This window comes from Rosa chinensis, chromosome 6, assembly GCF_002994745.2.
Source record: "Rosa chinensis cultivar Old Blush chromosome 6, RchiOBHm-V2, whole genome shotgun sequence".
Lineage (NCBI taxonomy): Eukaryota > Viridiplantae > Streptophyta > Magnoliopsida > Rosales > Rosaceae > Rosa > Rosa chinensis.
Genome location: NC_037093.1, coordinates 62,492,872 through 62,510,492, shown reverse-complemented (window position 1 = coordinate 62,510,492; position 17,621 = coordinate 62,492,872). Strand labels below are relative to the sequence as shown.

Genomic DNA, 17,621 nt, shown 5'->3' with positions numbered 1-17,621 from the left:
ATTTTGTCTTCAAACACTACATTTGCTTATACACTTTACTTACAATTTTAGCAAAGTACATATGCAAATTAGTGATGTTGATTTTACAAATCCGCATATTAATCACCTATTTTGTTTCAAGGAAATTCAATTATTTCTATCGAGCATTCAACCTCAACTACGAGTTGACATACATTATCGGAACACTTTCTGCCAAAACAATGGAGCGTCATGCTTGGACAACTCCAACATGATTTGGGTACCTATGCTAATTTCAACTCCAACTTACTCCAAATCAGCATAAGATAAGTCACTATACCTTATCTTTTATGCTCTTGAAAATAGAGCCTTTGCCATGACTATACATGTCTCCATGACCCTTAAGCATGCTTACAAAATGTTATTAGCAACTTTACTACAAGGACATGCTATACACATATGTCATGCTTCTATTTTAATTGCAATTCAATTAAATAAACATGTGACATTCATCTAGAAGTTTGTGAACTTACGACTTAAGTAAACATGCTCGGATAAACGACTTGCTCGGGTTACGACTCGCTTGGGTATCGAGTATGGTCACGACTTGCACTTAGGCCACGCCCCGCATGCTCGCACAACGCCTATACACTCAACTACACTTAACTTGCTCAATCATGTCCAACATGCCTTACTTAAAGCCCCAAGTTCACAAACGCTTCATACAATGTCACTGGGACTATTCCCACAATTTTATATGGACACCCATTACACTTGCCACTATCTATTGTGCGTGTTATATGGCCATAAGATCCACATATACAACTACCAATATTTTACATGTTCATACACATTAATGGAATATTGAATTCTTCTACCATTTTTTGTTCGCTACAAATCGAATTCTTTTCGCATTCCATTAATACGAGCGGTAACCAATACAACAAAGCATTCTACATATGCGTGTTTTTTGTCTCATCGTGCAGGTTAAATGAGTCCCTTCTTGCTTACGGAGTTTGGAGACTTGTAGGGGCTCCGTGCCGCCCGGTTACTTATGCTTGATGACTTCATGATTATAACTCCCCAACCAAGAAGCTCCTGTTACTTGGGGACTTCAGGGACTTGTAGATACCTCTACTAGCAAGCTACTTTGCTACATCACCAAGAATAAGTAACACCCTCTTTGGGACACCCACAAGCCATGGTGAGACCTAACCAAGACATGCATCCGTAGCCCTATGTTCAAGCTACGCCACGGTATCCGGAAGTGGTAAATACTTCGCCGGGAAGCCACCTTTCCGGCCTTGCAAAGTTGCCTTCACAAACATACTTTCTAGACTAGAATAGTGATTTCTACATCCAACATCTAAGAAAATGTAAAGGAGATGACTTTCTTCACCTATAAAAGGAACTCTCCTCCCACATTCCACGACATCCCATTACACACTTTGTAATCCCCTTTAGGCTGCAAGGCCCAAACACACATAGTACAATATTCAAGTGGACGTAGTCTCCCGCTAAGGCGGAGACGAACCACTATACTTCTCGTGTGTGTGTGTGTGTCTCTCTCTAAAGCTAACTAGAAACCCCCGCGGACTCTAACGTTAACAGTGCCAGTCGACCGATGATGGCGTTATATGAACTGAAGCAATCGACCACGATGAACTCTGTATGTATCTCAGCCGTACATGGACTACCGCAAATAACTAGTAGCATGTAGTCAGAACCCAATGGTTGTGTGACGTCACCAGAGAAGCTGAGCAGTGGCTCGTGGTCCTGGAGCAATTTTATGTTCCACTGGAGTTGTTTGTAGCAGCCATTGAAGATGACATTGACAACGGATCCGCTGTCAACAAGGACTCTTCCCACTGACCATTTGTCGAGTATGGCGTCGATCAAGAATGGATCGTCGTGGGGCAGATATACTCCGTGCTCTTCCTCCTCCGAGAAGGTGATGGATTCCCAGCCAGATCTTAGGAGTTTAGCGGATCTCTTATAGCGGATGTTGCAAACTTCTTTGGGGTGGTTAGCGCGTGCATAACGCTTTCTTGCCCTATGAGACATGTTGGTGATTGGAGCTCCGTCGTCGATGGTGTTGATTCAGCGCATGGGTTCGATGTTGGCAACCATAGGTGTCGGTTAGCGCACTTTGAATTGTTCCAGCTTACCATCACAGTACAGAGTCTCAATAGCTGTTTTGAGAGCATTGCAATTGTTGGTGTTGTGACCGCTGTCCTCGTGGTATTTGCACCACCTGTCGGTGTTCTTGGGCTTCCCCACCCTTGGGTATTTTCTTGGTGGTGGTGGCAGAATCTAGTCCTCGCACTGGTCGTATATCTCCTCATATGAGGTTGTGAGGACTGTAAACACTGCATACCGCTGAGAGGACTCCGTCGGTTTTTTACGGTTATCCCCATGGGATGAGCGGTTGCCCTTGTTGTAATGTTGGTCCTTCTGCTGCTTGCTCTAGTAGTTGCCCTGTTGCCACTCTCTCTTCTTATCAGTTGGCGGTGTAACAAAGGTTTTGTTAGCGGTTTCCTACTGGCTCAAGGAGGGCTGAGCGAACTTTGCCGGTGTTGGCGGCGATGGTGGGGTTTCTCCGTATGTAATGAATTCTGCCTGTGCATGGATGACTGCCTCGCCCATGACGTGGTCATACGTGGCATTTAGGTGATTGTAATTGAGGTGGTAGAGAAATGGCTCCTTGAGGAGTCCTTGCTTGAAGGCTGCCAACGCCATTGTTTTGTCAAGATCGCGGCACTGAGATGCTGCCGCCCGCCACCTAGTGACAAATGCCTTCAACGCCTCCTCGGCGCCCTGTTTTACGTTGAACAACTGACTTGTGTTGTGATGTCCGACGGCTAGGAGGATGAACCGAGAGAGGAAAGCATTTGATAGTGCCTGGAATGAGTCGATGGATCTCGGTGGGCACTTAAAGAACCAACTCATCGCCTCACTATCCAATGTTTCACTGAACAAGTGGCAGAGGGTGGCGTCATCAAATCCCTTGTTGTTAGTGACCTTTTTGAAGGTGTCCATGTGGACGAAGGGGTCAGTCATACCGCTGTAGTGTGACATCTTTGACGTCTTTGCATATGCTGGTCTGACTGCCTGCAAGATCCTGGCGGTGAATAGTCCTGGTCTGGACGCAAAGAGCGGATTTGGGATTAGCGTTGGGGCGCCTGCCTCTGCCCGGATTAGCCTTTGCTCTAATTGCTGCATTCTCTCTAGGATTAGGGCTGTTGTGTCTCCAGTGGGCCTTGCCTGGAGATTCCGCTGAACCAGCTCCCGCCTGGGGATAGGTGGATTGCCCTCGTTCCTGGCCCTAGTTGCCGAGCTGTTGGTGTGCGGCTGTGCCTCCGCTTCATGTTCCATCATTAGGCGGGGCAGGGGAGGTGGGCCCATTCCCAATAGTTCTAGTGGGTTCGGCGGTACCTACATTTGTATGATTGGTATGGGTACCAATCCGCTGGTATTGGGTCGACTACGTCTGGTGCTCCGTGATTGCTCGCTCTGCGCTGGGTTAGCATTTGCCTCCAGCGCCCTTTTCAGCTTGTCTAATTTTGACATCAGCGTGGCCACCTGCTTATGGGCCTCAGCCTTCTCTATGCGCTCTTGTTCGTGCTCCCTATTCGCCTTGTGGAGGTCTGCCAATGCCACCTCATACATAGCGGTGAGATCCCGGCCTGGTGGGCGACTGCTGCTTGGTCGTGACTCCGCTGCAGTCTGGGTCAGCGGGACCTGGGATGAGCCCTGGGGTTCCACGCTAGGGTTGACCAGAGTGTTAAATAGTGCTCGGTTAACGTTAACCGCTGGGTTAACGTTAGCCGCGGGGTTGGTGGGATGGGGGTTGGCAGATTGATCCGCTTGCTCCTCAGCGTTTCCCCCGCTACCGTTAGTCATGGTGATTGTTGTGGTGGGATGGCCTTTTGTTCAAGGGTTCCCACAGATGGCGCCAATGTTAATGTTTAAGATTGAGCGGTGGCCTAAGTCTTTGTTAACGCTGGTCCGATGGGCGGACCGCTACTTGCAGTGTTTTCAGAGCTTCTGCTACTTGTCAGGTGAAATATAAAGAGGCGTCAGAGGGAGACCGAGTATGGCGGTCTTCTCTTCTCCGATGCCTAAGTTAGTCAATGTATTTATATTAACAGAATAACAATAGGTAAGTAGTGAATGCGTAATTAATAAGGAGAGATGAGAGAACCTTTTATAGGTGGGGAAGAGGCTGAGCTCTTCCATGTTTTCGATGTGGGACTGATGTGCTTCAGCTCCCAGCTTCTGGAGCTTTTGATGCTAACTTGGCGCGGCGGGTGGCGGCTTGTCAGCGATGATCTGGTGGTGAGCCGGGGCTCAGGCGGTAGCCTGTTTGGCTGTGTTTCCGTAGGTCACACAGTTGGCGGTGGTTGATACCGCTGGCTGTATCATGAGCGTGACTCATTATTGGCTCATTATAGCTAATTATGCTTGCAAATGCTTATGTAAGTACACAACATATCCAACTCCTCCATCAGTGAAGTTTCTAATACAACGTACTGATTTTCTATGGCTCCATTTGGAGCAGCTTCAATACTTGCTTCCATTTCTTCCTGATGTATTATAGTGTTAATGACTACAGATTACTAGAACCAGAATCAACTAAGTATATATTTAATAATTACTGAAATTCCAAGATACTTGAGCCACAATCAAGCAACTCATAAATAGTTAATTAAGAGCAACTGATCCAACTTTACTCATTAAAATTCCTATAGGCTTAGCAAATATAGTGGAGACAAATCAAAATTCCATCAATAAAAGAACAAAATTTAAAGAAAATATACAATATGTTAACCTTTGCCTAATTAATTCCACTTTGCGACCATTCTGTGTTAAATTAAAAAGAAAAGAAAAATGAATTATGAATTGAACATAACAGATTAAAAAAAAAAAAGTTGAATTCACACCTTGGCGCAATGTATGCAATGTGTTGTTGCTGCACTCTGTACCCTCCACTCGTAGAACATTAAGACTTAGTTTCGGATTGTTGTGCTGTGAGAAGAAGCACTTCCGAACTTGCTGTGAGAAAAAAACACTTCAGAACTTGCTGTGAGAAGAAGCAGCTGAGGTGTTTGGTAAACTGTTTTTAAAAGTGCTGTGAGAACGAAAAGCAATTTTTTTTTTTGAATAATGGGGTTTGGAACCCAGTCAAGCTGGGAGGCTCAGCCCCACGCCCATATCATTATTATTACTATTTTGACACCCCGGGGGAGGGGGGGGGGGGGGTGACGTAATACCTATACCCCAAGCATGCCTAGTTGTGTTACACATATCCTCATAGAGTACATCCTGTAATAAATCATGAGCCTCAACTAAAGAAAGATCCACAACAGGATCTAAACTAGCAAAGTGAACCAATATATTTGCTTCACGATAAATGTGTCGAATTCGAATAAAAACAAAAGTTTGCATGTGTTCTCTACAATCGTCAAGAATCCGACTAACTTCAAAGTTGTCCTCCACTTGTTGGTTAAGGGCAGTAACCAACATTGAGCAATCGCTTTCAATCTCGATCTCCTGCCATCACTAGTGCATTGCCAATAACAACGCCGCTCTACAGGCCTCAACCTCACCGTGGTAAGCAGACCCCAAATGTGATATCGATTTAGACCAAGCCCCACGAAACAGCCCTTTGTCGTCCCGCACCATTACTCCAATACCCCCCTTCTCATTGTTGGCCTTGAAGGCCCATCTATATTTAATTTGAGCCTACCACGGGGACGAAAAGCAATTTCTAGGTGTTTGGTAAGTTGCAAAGAAAAAGTACTTTGGCTGGGTATAATTACAAAAATGGTCATACATGCTAAGATATGCTACTAAAATACATAATTTTATTTTTTGATTATGTAACCATATCAAAATGAGAATTGCATGGGCGGTGTCTTCCTACCCTGCACATGCAAATGTGAATTGCATGTCGAAGTTGCATATAGCCATTACATTTTGGGTGGGTATCCCTTTTCTTCCAACGTATGACACTTGATCACATGAAGATATCGAAGCTTGAACATGAACATCACCGATAGCACCAATGCAATCCTACAAATTAGTGAAATGGCTCCCATTGGTTTCGTTCACCCAGTGTTTAATCCATTGTACAGTACTGTTATAACAATAAATTTGATCAAGGTTGTTTCACTTGATACTCTGCCTTGTAAAGAAAAGTGCACCTTATAGTTTGACGCTTACATGAGAAATGTTCATTCAACAGGCCTATTAGGCGAATCAACTGTAATGCAAATTCTTCACATCCCAAGGGAAGAAGTGAAAGCTTTGATACGTTGATAAGTTGAAAATTCGAGATCTCACAATTACAAGAGAATACAATCAGAGAGTCATATACGAAAATCTAAAATCTCAACATCACCTCATAAAATTAGTAAGAAAGGAAAAGGAGTATCGTAAGACTAGCAAGTGGTCTAAATAACATGAAAATTCAGCCAACATTATAAACTCTAGCAACCACTTTATAGAGCATATCCTCTTGATACTGGCCGTCCATCGAATTAGTCATATGAAGCAAGAATCCTGGACATTGGCCTGCAAATATCATCCATGAGAACACAACATACAAATAATTTCACTTTTCGGAGAGATATTCACTACTTTGATATTGGCGAATATTAAGGAGTCATGAAAGGCACTTGTATTGCAACTATAGTAGCCAGCTTCTCTCTTAAACCAACAACAGCTTCAGCAACGCCTTCAATTGACTCTATCTGGTTGTCATTAAGCCACATGTGATAGAAGCATTTTAATGCGACGTTTTAATTGTTATTTCCTCATATTTACTTAATTATTTCCTTATTCTTCTTTAGGAAATTTTCTATCTTTAGGAAGTTTCTATTTTTAGTAATTTTAATAAAAGTTTCTATTTTTAGGTCTCATGGAGCAAATGGAGCTGAAATGAGCCTAAAGGAGAAAGAAAAGCTAGTGAATGTTGGGAAGGGCTAAGGCAAGGCACAAGGGTTGCAAAAATGAGCTGAAATAAATAAATGAAGTTTTCCTGGTCCAGCCAGGAAATCCTGATTCCTGTTCAAAAGAGAAAACTTTGTCAAAGCAAGACTCCTAAGCCCTACTAGGAAGCATTGTCGGAAAAATAAAGAAAAATGGTGTTGAGAGAGGAGTCCTAAAGGCACTAGAAGACCACATGGCTTGAAGAAGACTCAAGAAAGCCCAAGATCCTTCTAGATTAAATGTGGATTTCGGCAAAATAGGAAAAAGCCCAATTGATTTAGGGATTTTGGACGTAAAAGAGATATTTTTGGGGAGAATATATATTTTGCCGTGAAAAATGGATGGAAATCATGGAGTTAAAGTCAAAAATTAAGAGAGGATCAAGGATAATGAAGCCACAGAGAGATTTAAGGAAGAAAAGGTCTAAAACAAGTCCAGATTCATTCCTACTTTCACTCAAGAGTATTTTGGCCTAAAATTTAGAGAAAAATCAGATAAAATCTTGGGAATTTTGGAAATAATATATTTTAAAAGATTATGGACTTATTTTGGAGCTTTTTAATTGGTTGGATGACATAGTAGGGCTGACATGGCTCTAATTGATTGGTTGAAGCTGTGTGGAGCAACCAAAAAATTTCTTGGAAATTAAAAGAAGATTCATGAAACTTGGAGAAGACTTTGCCATTCCCCTATATATACCCCCCTCTCTAGACCACTTCACACATCTCTTCCCCTCAGAAAATTCTAAACACCAAAAATTCTCTCCATTCTCTAGTTTTCAGAAGCTTTGCGTCTCAACCAAGGAGGAGAAGATGGCATGCAATACGTCAAGATCCTACCCGCCATCCACCCTTGTGTCGTCCCTAGAAGATTGCTTGCTTTCAAAGATCTTTAAGTTCTTCGTCTCAAGGCTTTGTCATTCATCTTTCATGGTGTATTTTATACTTTCTTTTGTTTCCTTTATTTGATTCGTAGAGTTATGAATTCTAGTTAACATGACGTTAAGGGCAAAGTTTAAAACCCGTTTATATGTTTTGAAATAAAGTTGTGATTTCTATATGTTGATTTCTATGTTGCTTATGTGAGATTACTTGATTGATTTTGGATTACAGAAAACTTTTATATGTATGTGTTCTTTGGTGGCCAACTTAGGATATATGCATGTAATTGGAGCTAGATTTAGGTAAACAATTCACCTAATAGTTTTGTGAACCTATTTCATAAGTAGTAAAGATTTTGGACAAAAGTCGAAATCAATTAAGGAGGATTGCAAATAGATGAACTTTTTCATACTAGGTTGTGCACTTTGGTTGACATCCTTTCTTTGTTCTTCATGCGTTGAATGTGTTCTTGATTAGCTAGCTTTCTAGACTATGATTGCATGTTCAATAGGTTTAATTTAGGTGCTTTCACTTAGATTAAATATTGAAGGAAAGTAAAATATGGGAAATCGTTTGCTTTCTAACGTTTCACATGGTCAACTTCTTTCTCATGACATAGATAATCAACTATAGGAATAGTAATCGGATATCTTTCATATGATTGTGGTTTTGATCTTTGTTCCTTGCGTTTCACCCCTTGTATATGTATTTTACATTTTTATTTTTGTTTCTTTTAATTTTTTATTTAAAAGTCCTAAAACCCCCTTTTTACATTAACTTGTATATATTTCTATTCTTTGTTTTATTTTTGTAAATTATACTTTCTACTTTTATTAATTATTTATCTGTTTTTGCAATTACAGGTGTACTCTCAATCCCCGGCTAGAATGATCCCTACTTATTCTATACTGACAACTACATTTTGCAGGGTTAAATTGCGCGGTTGTCCTTAACGTGTCAACATGTCTTCTAACCTATACACAAGGTTCTCATTAAGCACGGTTTCAGAACAGAACAAAAACCCAGGTAGCATCGTAATAAAAAAGAAACAAAATAGCTCAAAAATAATATAGTTCATGGTAATGCTAATAAAACACTGAAATTTGCCATCCTGTGTGAATCGATTTAATTATAAGCTCATGAATCATGACCATGCACCAACCCCATATTTTTCAAGAACAAGAAGCAGCAATTAGCCTCTGTATGAATGTCAGGCCCAATACACACAACAAGCAAGTTACTTTTTAATCATTATTGTGTGTTAATGTTTAAGATTGGGTGGTAGCCTAATCTTTACTAACGCTGGTCCGATGGGCGGACCACTACTCAAATGACGTGATGACTTCCGCTACCTGTCAAGTGAAGTACAAAGGGCGTCAGAGGGAGACCGCGTTGGGCGGTCTTCTCTCCTCCGATGCCTAAGTTAGTCAATGTATTTATATTGACAGAGTAACAATAGGTGAGTAGTAAATACGTAATTAATGAGGAGAGAGGAGAAAACCTTTTATAGATGGGGAAGAGGTTGATCTCTTCCATGTTTTCGATGTGGGACTGATGTGCTTCAGTTCCCATCTTCTGGAGCTTCAGTTCCCATCTTCTGGAGCTTCTGATGCCATCTTGACTAGGCGCGTCTGCGGTGATCTGGGGGTGAGCCAGGGCTCAGGCGGTAGCCTGCTTGGCTGTGTTTCTTAGGTCACCCCGCTGGCGGGAATTAGTACCGCTGGCGGTAGCATAAGCGTGGCTTATTATAGCTAAATATGCTTGGCAAATGCTCGTGTAAGTACAAGTCCCCAGTCAAGGAGGGCAATCTTGGTTAGGGAGTTGCCTAGAGGTTGAAGCGTTACTTCAGCTAGACTTGCAAAAGCATAATTAGCGTAAGTGTGTTGTCAACCATGGATTCACTAAGCGAACGCTTTATAACCCTTCGAATGGGCTCCAGCTAGGCCCCCCCAGGGAGTCCCCCACTCCCTGGCTAAGATAGACCTCCGTTTTGGCCGGTACATTGTTTGTTGAGGGGAAGCTGCGCTGAGTAGAGGGTGTTGGGTAGCGAGCCCAATCTTGGTACCCTAGTGTCGGGAGTCAACGTGCCTGATCAGGGATGTCGAAGACTGTTGACATGTCCCCTTACTGGTCTCGGAGGGACATTGCTTGACTGCAACGCCACGTGGCAGTCATTGTTAGAGTGATGTGTTGCCTCGGGAAGCGCCGTTGGCGAATATGCCTCCGCCGATTGAGAGCTGTTAGAAGCATCACGGGGATCTCTTTGTGAACTCTACGTGCGGTGTTGAGGTCAGCGGAGAGTATTCTGCCTAATGGACGACAGGGAGAAGTTCCGCTAGCGGTGTTGCGCTTAGCGGAGACTGTCTCACTTGCAAGATGAAAAGGGAGAAGTTCCACTAGCGGTGTTGCGCTTAGCGGAGACTGTCCCGCTTGCAAGATGAAAATGGAGAAGTTCCGCTAGCGGTGTTGCGCTTAGCGGAGACTGTCCCGCTTGCAAGATGAAAAGGGAGAAGTTCCGCGCTTGCAAGATGAAAATGGAGAAGTTCCGCTAGCGGTGTTGCGCTTAGCGGAGACTGTCTCGCTTGCAAAATGAAAAGGGAGAAGCCACCTAATTAGAACATCATCTGAGGGCATTTTCATCAAAACCAACAATTCTCAAGACTTTCTCTTCCCTCGAATCTAATGGTTTTTAGAAGGCAAGGTCGATTAGTGTTTAGGTAAGATCTAGGACTAGAAGAAACAGAGGAGATGTTTTTGACTCCAAAGAGCATTACTTCGAACAGCATATTCTGCTCAACCCTTCAGGTCTTCATATTGAGCTAGATGTATTTTTTATTTAGTCTTCTTGATCACTTGATGTAATTATCTCCTCTTTGGGTTTCTATCAATGGAGGTTTCTCAATAATAATAATAAAAAAATGTCTGATCCATAATCGCAAATTCCCATAATGTGCTTCGATTCCCAGCGTCTGGAGCTTCTGATGCTATATTGACGCGGCGCGTGGCGGCGCGTCAGCGGTGATCTGGGTGCGGTCCAGGGCTTACGCGGTAGCCTGCCTGGCCGTGCCTTCGCAGGTCATCCCTTTGGCGGGAGTCGGTACCTCTGGCGGTACAATGAGCGTGGCTCATTATAGCTAATTATGCTCGTGCTGGCACATGTAGGTACAAGTCCCCCAAGTCCCCAGTCAAGGAGGGCAATCTTGGTTGGGAAGTTGATCGGCGGTGTGAAGCGTTACTTCCGCTAGACTTGCAACAGCATAATTAGCGTCAGTGCGTTGTCAACCATGGCTTTACTGAGCAAACGCTTTATACCCTTTCGGGTGGGCCCCTGCCAGGCCCGCCAGGGATTCCCCACTCCCTAGCCAAGACGGACCTCCGGATGGTCGGCAAATTGTTTGTTGAGGGGAAACTGCGCGGAGCAGAAGGTGTTGGGTAGCGAGCCCAATCTTAGTACCCAAGTGGCGGGGGTCAACATACCTGATCAGGGTCGTCGTAGACTGTTGACAAGTCCCTGTGTCCCGTAGGGACGATCTAACCGTAACGCCGCATGGCGGTCGTTATCAGAATGAGGCATAGCCTCGGGATTCGCCGCTGGCGGATACCCCCCGCTGGACGTAGCAAGAAACAGCGTCGGGTAGACGTGTTCGGCGGTGGTTACTGAGCGGAACTGCGCTCAGCAACGCACGGGGTTTGCAAGATGGAGGGGGTTCTGCCGGCAGTGCCATGTATAGCCGAGGCTGCCCCTTGCAAATTGTCAAGTGGAAGTCTCTAGCGGGAATTCGCTCAGCGGACTTCGATACTTGGAAGATGACAAGTGAGAAGTTCCGCTAGCGGGGTTTCGCCCAGCGGACTTCGATACTTGGAAGCTGACAAGTGAGAAGTTCCGCTAGCGGGGTTCCGCTCAGCGGACTTCGATACTTGGAAGCTGACAAGTGAGAAGTTCCGCTAGCGGAGTTTCGCTCAGCGGACTTCGATACTTGGAAGGTGACAAGTGAGAAGTTCCGCTAGCGGGGTTTCGCTCAGCGGACTTCGATACTTGGCGCCTTTCCCCCAAAAGTTGTGGCTTCTACTGGACGCTTCGCCCGATGGTGGTGGACACGTGGCGAACCCCTAAAGGGTTAGCGTGCGGAGGCGTGCCTCCTTCGCCGAGCCGTCTCCTCGCCAGTAATGTCGAGTAATGATGGATTTCGTAACCGAGGCAACGCCTCGGTTAATCCGGAGAGTAACTGCAGCTGTGGGACACGTGTGCGGCTGGCATTCAATGTCGTTTCTCAAACGGACGGCGTGGGATTGTTTGACGTTGACATAAAAGGGGGGGAAGGTAGCATATTTGGCACTGCTCTAAACTTTGAACTGTGCCTTCGTCGTCTTCAAGTGTTCTGTGTCTGAGATCGGAGAAGAAAGGTGAGGTGATATTGGCGAGTTTTCGTGCGTGGAAAAACCGACCATCTCCGGCTTCGAAGCCTAGTGTACACACTGCTGTCAGAGGCTTCCACTGTTAAGGTTGGTATTATGGCCTATTTCCCTGTTTCATTGGGTGTCTGCGTCGGTGAATTTCTGGGTTTTGGGTGTTTCTGTGATATGCTATTTGTCGACGTACTGTGAGGGTGTGTTTGGGGAAAAGGTGGTTGTGATTGACAGAATTGGGGTTGTTAGGGCTTTTCTAGATGGTCGAATCTGGGTTTGAGTGCGTTTGTTCTTGTTTTGGCATTTTCTGGGTTTGAGTGTTCTTAATGTTCTTGGGCACTGACTGATATAGGGGTAGGTTAGATCTTTGTGTGAGCTAACTGATTTGGGTTTTAGGGTTTTGGGATGGCCGATGTCATAGAGATTTCGAGCAGTGAGGATTCCGGATCTGAAGTATCGTTCAGCGTGGCGGATAGAAATTTTATTGACTCGTTGCGTTCGTCTGCCCGTGCAGGAACCTCACTGCCAGAACCGCTAGAGGTCGAACCGCTACAGACCATTCCGTGGGACGTAGATATGAATCGTTCATCTCGTCAGGAGAGTTCTAGGGCGGGGGAGGCTGCTGCTGCACATACTCTGCATGAAGAGCGGCTAGAAAGTAATAGTGCCGCCAGCGGTTCCGCTGGCGGAGGGGGTGCAGCGGGAGAGGACACCGAGTCGGCGTGGGTGTTCGAGGACGGCACCCCCGTTGACGAGGAGGGAGGTAGGATGACAGCGGTTGCCGTTAACAGGCTGAAGCGGGTGTTCCGGTTGCCCGGCGTGGTGAAGCTGCGTCCCCCGACGGTAGAGGAGAAGGCTTCGATTCTGCCAGTGGGCCACGCCGCGGTACATGAGGCTATATTCCGCGAGGGAGTGACCCTGCCGCTGGTGCCCAACCTACAGATCCTGGTGTGTGAGTTCGGCATCGCCTTTGGGCAAGTGTGCCCTAACATGTGGCGGTTGTTGCTGGCGTTGAACTCACTGTGGAGGTTGTCTGGTTGCGAAGGACCGACCGTGGCGGAGGTATTACACTTCTACGAACTGGTGTACGTGAAGCGCCAGGGTTGTAGAGGGCAGGTAAACCTCAGTCGTCGCCAAGGAGCGCCCAAGCTGATCAAGAACCTGCGGGACTCAATGTCGTACTGGCGGGGTTCGTTTTGCATCGCCACAGCGGGGTGGGAGTACCAAGCGGGGTCTAACGAGGGGGAGCCGTCATTTAGAATTAATTCAGAGTTTCAGCCCGTCCGAGGTTGTTTGTCGTTTCCGCTGAACATGACTGGCAGGGTTTCTGTTTTTCCCTTTTTTTTTTTCTTTTTTTTTTTACTGATAATGACCTTTTTTGTGCAGCGGGGTTGCAGTACAACCTGACTCGTGAGGAAGAGTGCCGCGTAGCACGCATCTGGGGTTGTTGGCGGAATCACAACTTACTGGACTTCCGTCTCCTTACCGGGTGGGAGCTGCTGGTAGCGCAACAACTGACGCGTGCTGTTGGTAAGTACTCTCCGCTGAACTGCACGTTTTGTGACGTTGCCTCATATTGACCGGCTTGCCATTATGTACCTTTGTAGAGACTCCTCCGGGCAACAAGGCCAGCCGTGACGCCTTCAAGAAAGCGATGGACCGCGCTGAAATAGACAACTTCCTGGAGGCCATGTATGCTTCCAGGCTGGCAGCGCAGAAAACGGTGGTGGACCCCGACACGCTGGCGCTGAGTCCATCAAAGGTTCCAGTGGTGCTGCCAATGCCGCACCACTCTCATCTTGGTGGTGACGGGCTGCCAGCTGTTCAGGCGGGGACTGGCGCGGCGAGCGAGGCGGCGCCGCGGAAGGAAAGAGCAACTCACCGCCGGACGACAGTGCACTGGGAGCTCGTCCTGGCCTTCCCGCCGGACGACAGCGCAATTCACCGCTGACTGAGACACCGCTAGATAAATGTACAATGTTTCTCCTTGGACAGGAATGGAGAGGAGTGGAACTGCCGCCAGGTATTCCTTCAGGCCTTGGAATGCCGCCTGGCACTCTGGGTTCCAATCGATGACCTTCTTGTGGGTTGTTTTGAGAACTTTAAAAAATGGGGCACACCTGTCGGTCAGTCTGGAGATGAATCGAGACAAGGCGGTTAGCTTGCCCTGGAGGCATTGGACGTGCACCTTCCATTCTGGGTCCTTCAGGTTGAGGATGGCCTGTACCTTGTCAGGGTTGGCCTCGATGCCCCGCTCACTGACAATATATCCCAGAAATTTGCTGGCGGTGACGCCAAAGAAACATTTCTCCGGGTTGAGGCGCATGCCGTAGGCCAAGAGGATGGTTATTATGATTTTCAGATTTGCCACATGTCCGTTGGCCTTTATACTCTTGACCAACATGTCGTCTACGTAGACCTCGATTATCTTGCCCAGATGTTCCGCGAACATGGCGTACATCAGCCGCTGATAAGTTGCCCCTGCGTTTTTCAAACCGAAAGGCATCACATTGTAACAATACAGGCCTTTGTCGGTGGTGAAGGTGGTGCATTCCTGGTCGTCGGGATGCATCCTGATCTGGTTATAACAGGAAAAAGCATCCATCATGCTGAGAAGCTCGTGTCCAGCGGTTGCGTCGACGAGTTGATCGATGCGGGGTAATGGGAAGCTGTCTTTCGGGCATGCCTTGTTAAGGTTTTTGAAGTCGACGCACATCCTCCACCTGCCGCTAGCCTTTTTGACCATAACCAGGTTGGAAATCCACTGGGGATAGATGACCTGGCGGATGAACCCAATGCCCTGGAGCTTGGCAACCTCCTCTCTGATAGCGCGGTACTTTTCTTCGTCGAAGGCTCTGCGTTTCTGTTTGATAGGGTAGAAGGATGGTTTGATGCTCAACTTGTGTGAGATGATTTCAGGGGAGATACCTGGCATGTCTGCATATGACCAGGCAAAGACTGTAGCGTTGTCACGTAGGAACTGAGTGAGCTCCGCCGCCAGCTCTGGGTCCAATTGAGCGCCTATGCGGACCGTCCGCTCAGGGTGCTCGTCCGAGATGCTGACAACCCTCAGTGATGTTTCTGGGTTGACCGGCTCCTTCCTTACGTACTTCTTTTCATCCTCCCTGGGGTCCTCAAAAATGTTTTGTGGCGGTGCCTGACTGCCTACCGCTAGGATCTCGTGGCGGCGGGCCGATTGTGCTATGGTAGTAGAATAACACTCGCGTACCAATTGTTGACTTCCCCTGACACATCCTGTGCCGTTGGGTGTGGGGAATTTCATGAGCAGCATGTACCCGGCGATGATGCACTTGAGTTTGTTGAGCGTTGGCCGACCAATGATGGCGTTGTATGAACTGAAACAATCGATAACTATGAACTCCGTATGTATTTCAGCCATATATGGACTAGTACCCATAACGAGCCGCATATAGTCAGAGCCCAGCGGTTGCGTGATGTCACCGGAGAAGCTGAGCAGTGGTTCATGATCTTGGAGCAATTTTCTGTTCCTCTTAAGGTTGTTGTAACAACCACTGAATATAACATCCAGGATTCTTCCCACTGACATTTTGCCTAGAATAGCGTCAATCAAGAAAGGATCGTCGTGGGGCAGATGTACTCCGCGTTCCTCCTCCTCTGAGAAGGTAATGGGTTCCCAGCTAGACCTTGGGAGTTTGGCGGATCTTTCGTAGCGGATGTTGCAGAATTCCTTTGGGTGGTTAGCTCGCGCATAACGCTTTCTAGCTCTGTGAGACATGCTGGTGATTGGAGCACCTCCGTCGATTGTGTTGATGCGGCCCATGGGCTCAATATCGGCGATCACAGGTGGCGGTTGGCGTACCTTGAACTGCTCAAGCTTGCCGTCCAGGTACAAGGTCTCAATGGCCGTTTTGAGGGCGTTGCAGCTGTTGGTATTGTGACCGCTGTCCTCGTGGTATTTGCACCACCTGCAGGTGTTCCTTGGCTTTCCTGTTTTTGGGTATTTTCCCGGGGGCGGCGGTGGGATCTGATCCTTGCAATGATTGTATATTTCTTCATGTGAAGCCGTGAGGACTGTAAACACTGCATACCGTTGGGAAGACTCCGCATGTTTGTTGCGGTTGTCCCCATGGGATGGGCGGTTTCCCTTGTAGTGCTGATCCTTTTGCCGCTTGTTTTGGTACTGACCCTGCTGCCACTCCCTCTTCTTGTCAGTTGGCGGTGTAGAAGTTTTATTAGCGGTCCCCTGCTGACTGGAGGAGGGTTGTGTCGACTTTGCCAATGCCGCTGGTGGCGGTGGGGCCTCCCCATATGTGATGAATTCTGCTTGGGCATGAATGACCGCCTCACTCATGAGGTGGTCGTATACCGCATTTGGATGATTGTAGTTGAGGTGATAGAGAAATGGCCCTTTGAGGAGTCCCTGCTTAAAAGCCGCCGAAGCCATTGTTTTATCGAGATCACGACACTGAGATGCTACCGCTCGCCACCTTGTGACGAACGCCTTCAGTGTCTCCTCCGTACCCTGTTTGACGTTGAACAGTTGGCTTGTGTTGTGGTGCCCGGCGGACAGTAGGATGAACCGAGAAAGGAAAGCATGCGATAATGCCTGAAATGAGTCAATGGATCCCGGTGGGCATTCGAAGAACCAATTCATTGCCTCATTGTCCAGCGTTTCACTGAACAAGTGGCACAGGGTCTTTGCATACGCCGGTCTGACGGCCAGCAAAATTGCAGCGGTAAATGGTCCTGGCCTGGCCGCGAAAAGTGGGTTTGAAGCTGGTGCCGGGGTGCCTGATTCCGCCCGGATTAACCTTTGTTCCAGCTGCTGCATCCTTTCCAGTATTTGAGCGGTTGCGTCGCCTGCGGGGTCTAGGCGGGTACTTCGCTGAACTGATCCTCGCCTGGGAGCGGGCAGGTTTCCCTCTATTCTCGCCCTAGGTCTCGAGCGGTGGGTGTGCAGTGATGACTCCGCTTCCTGTTCCAACATTAGCTGAGGTGCAGGGGGTGGTCCCATTCCCGCTAGCTCTGGTGGGTGCAACGGGACCTGCATGTGTACGACCGGTGCTGGTATCAATGCTCCCGTGCCGGGTCGGCTATGCCTGGTGCTTCGTGACTGCTCACTTCGTGCCGGGTTGGCGGTTGCCTTCAGTGTTTTCTTTAGCTCATCGAAGCGGGACACCAGCGTGGCCACCTGCCTCTGGGCTTCGGCCTTTTCCTTGCGCTCTTGTTCACGTTCTCTGTTCGCCTTGTGAAGATCCACCAGTGCCAGCTCGTATAGGGAGGCGAGGTCTTGGCCTGGCGGGAGGCTGCTACTTGGGTTTGTCGCACCGCCGGGGTTGACCGGGGTGGTGAATAACGCGCGGTTGATGCCTACCGCTGGGTTGGTGGGTTGGGGAATGG

General features: G+C 47.2%; 1 pseudogene; it reads right to left on the bottom strand.

The window, feature by feature from the left end:
• The window catches only part of LOC112171745, a 91,971-nt pseudogene that overhangs the window by 19,525 nt on the left and 54,825 nt on the right, over window positions 1-17,621 (bottom strand).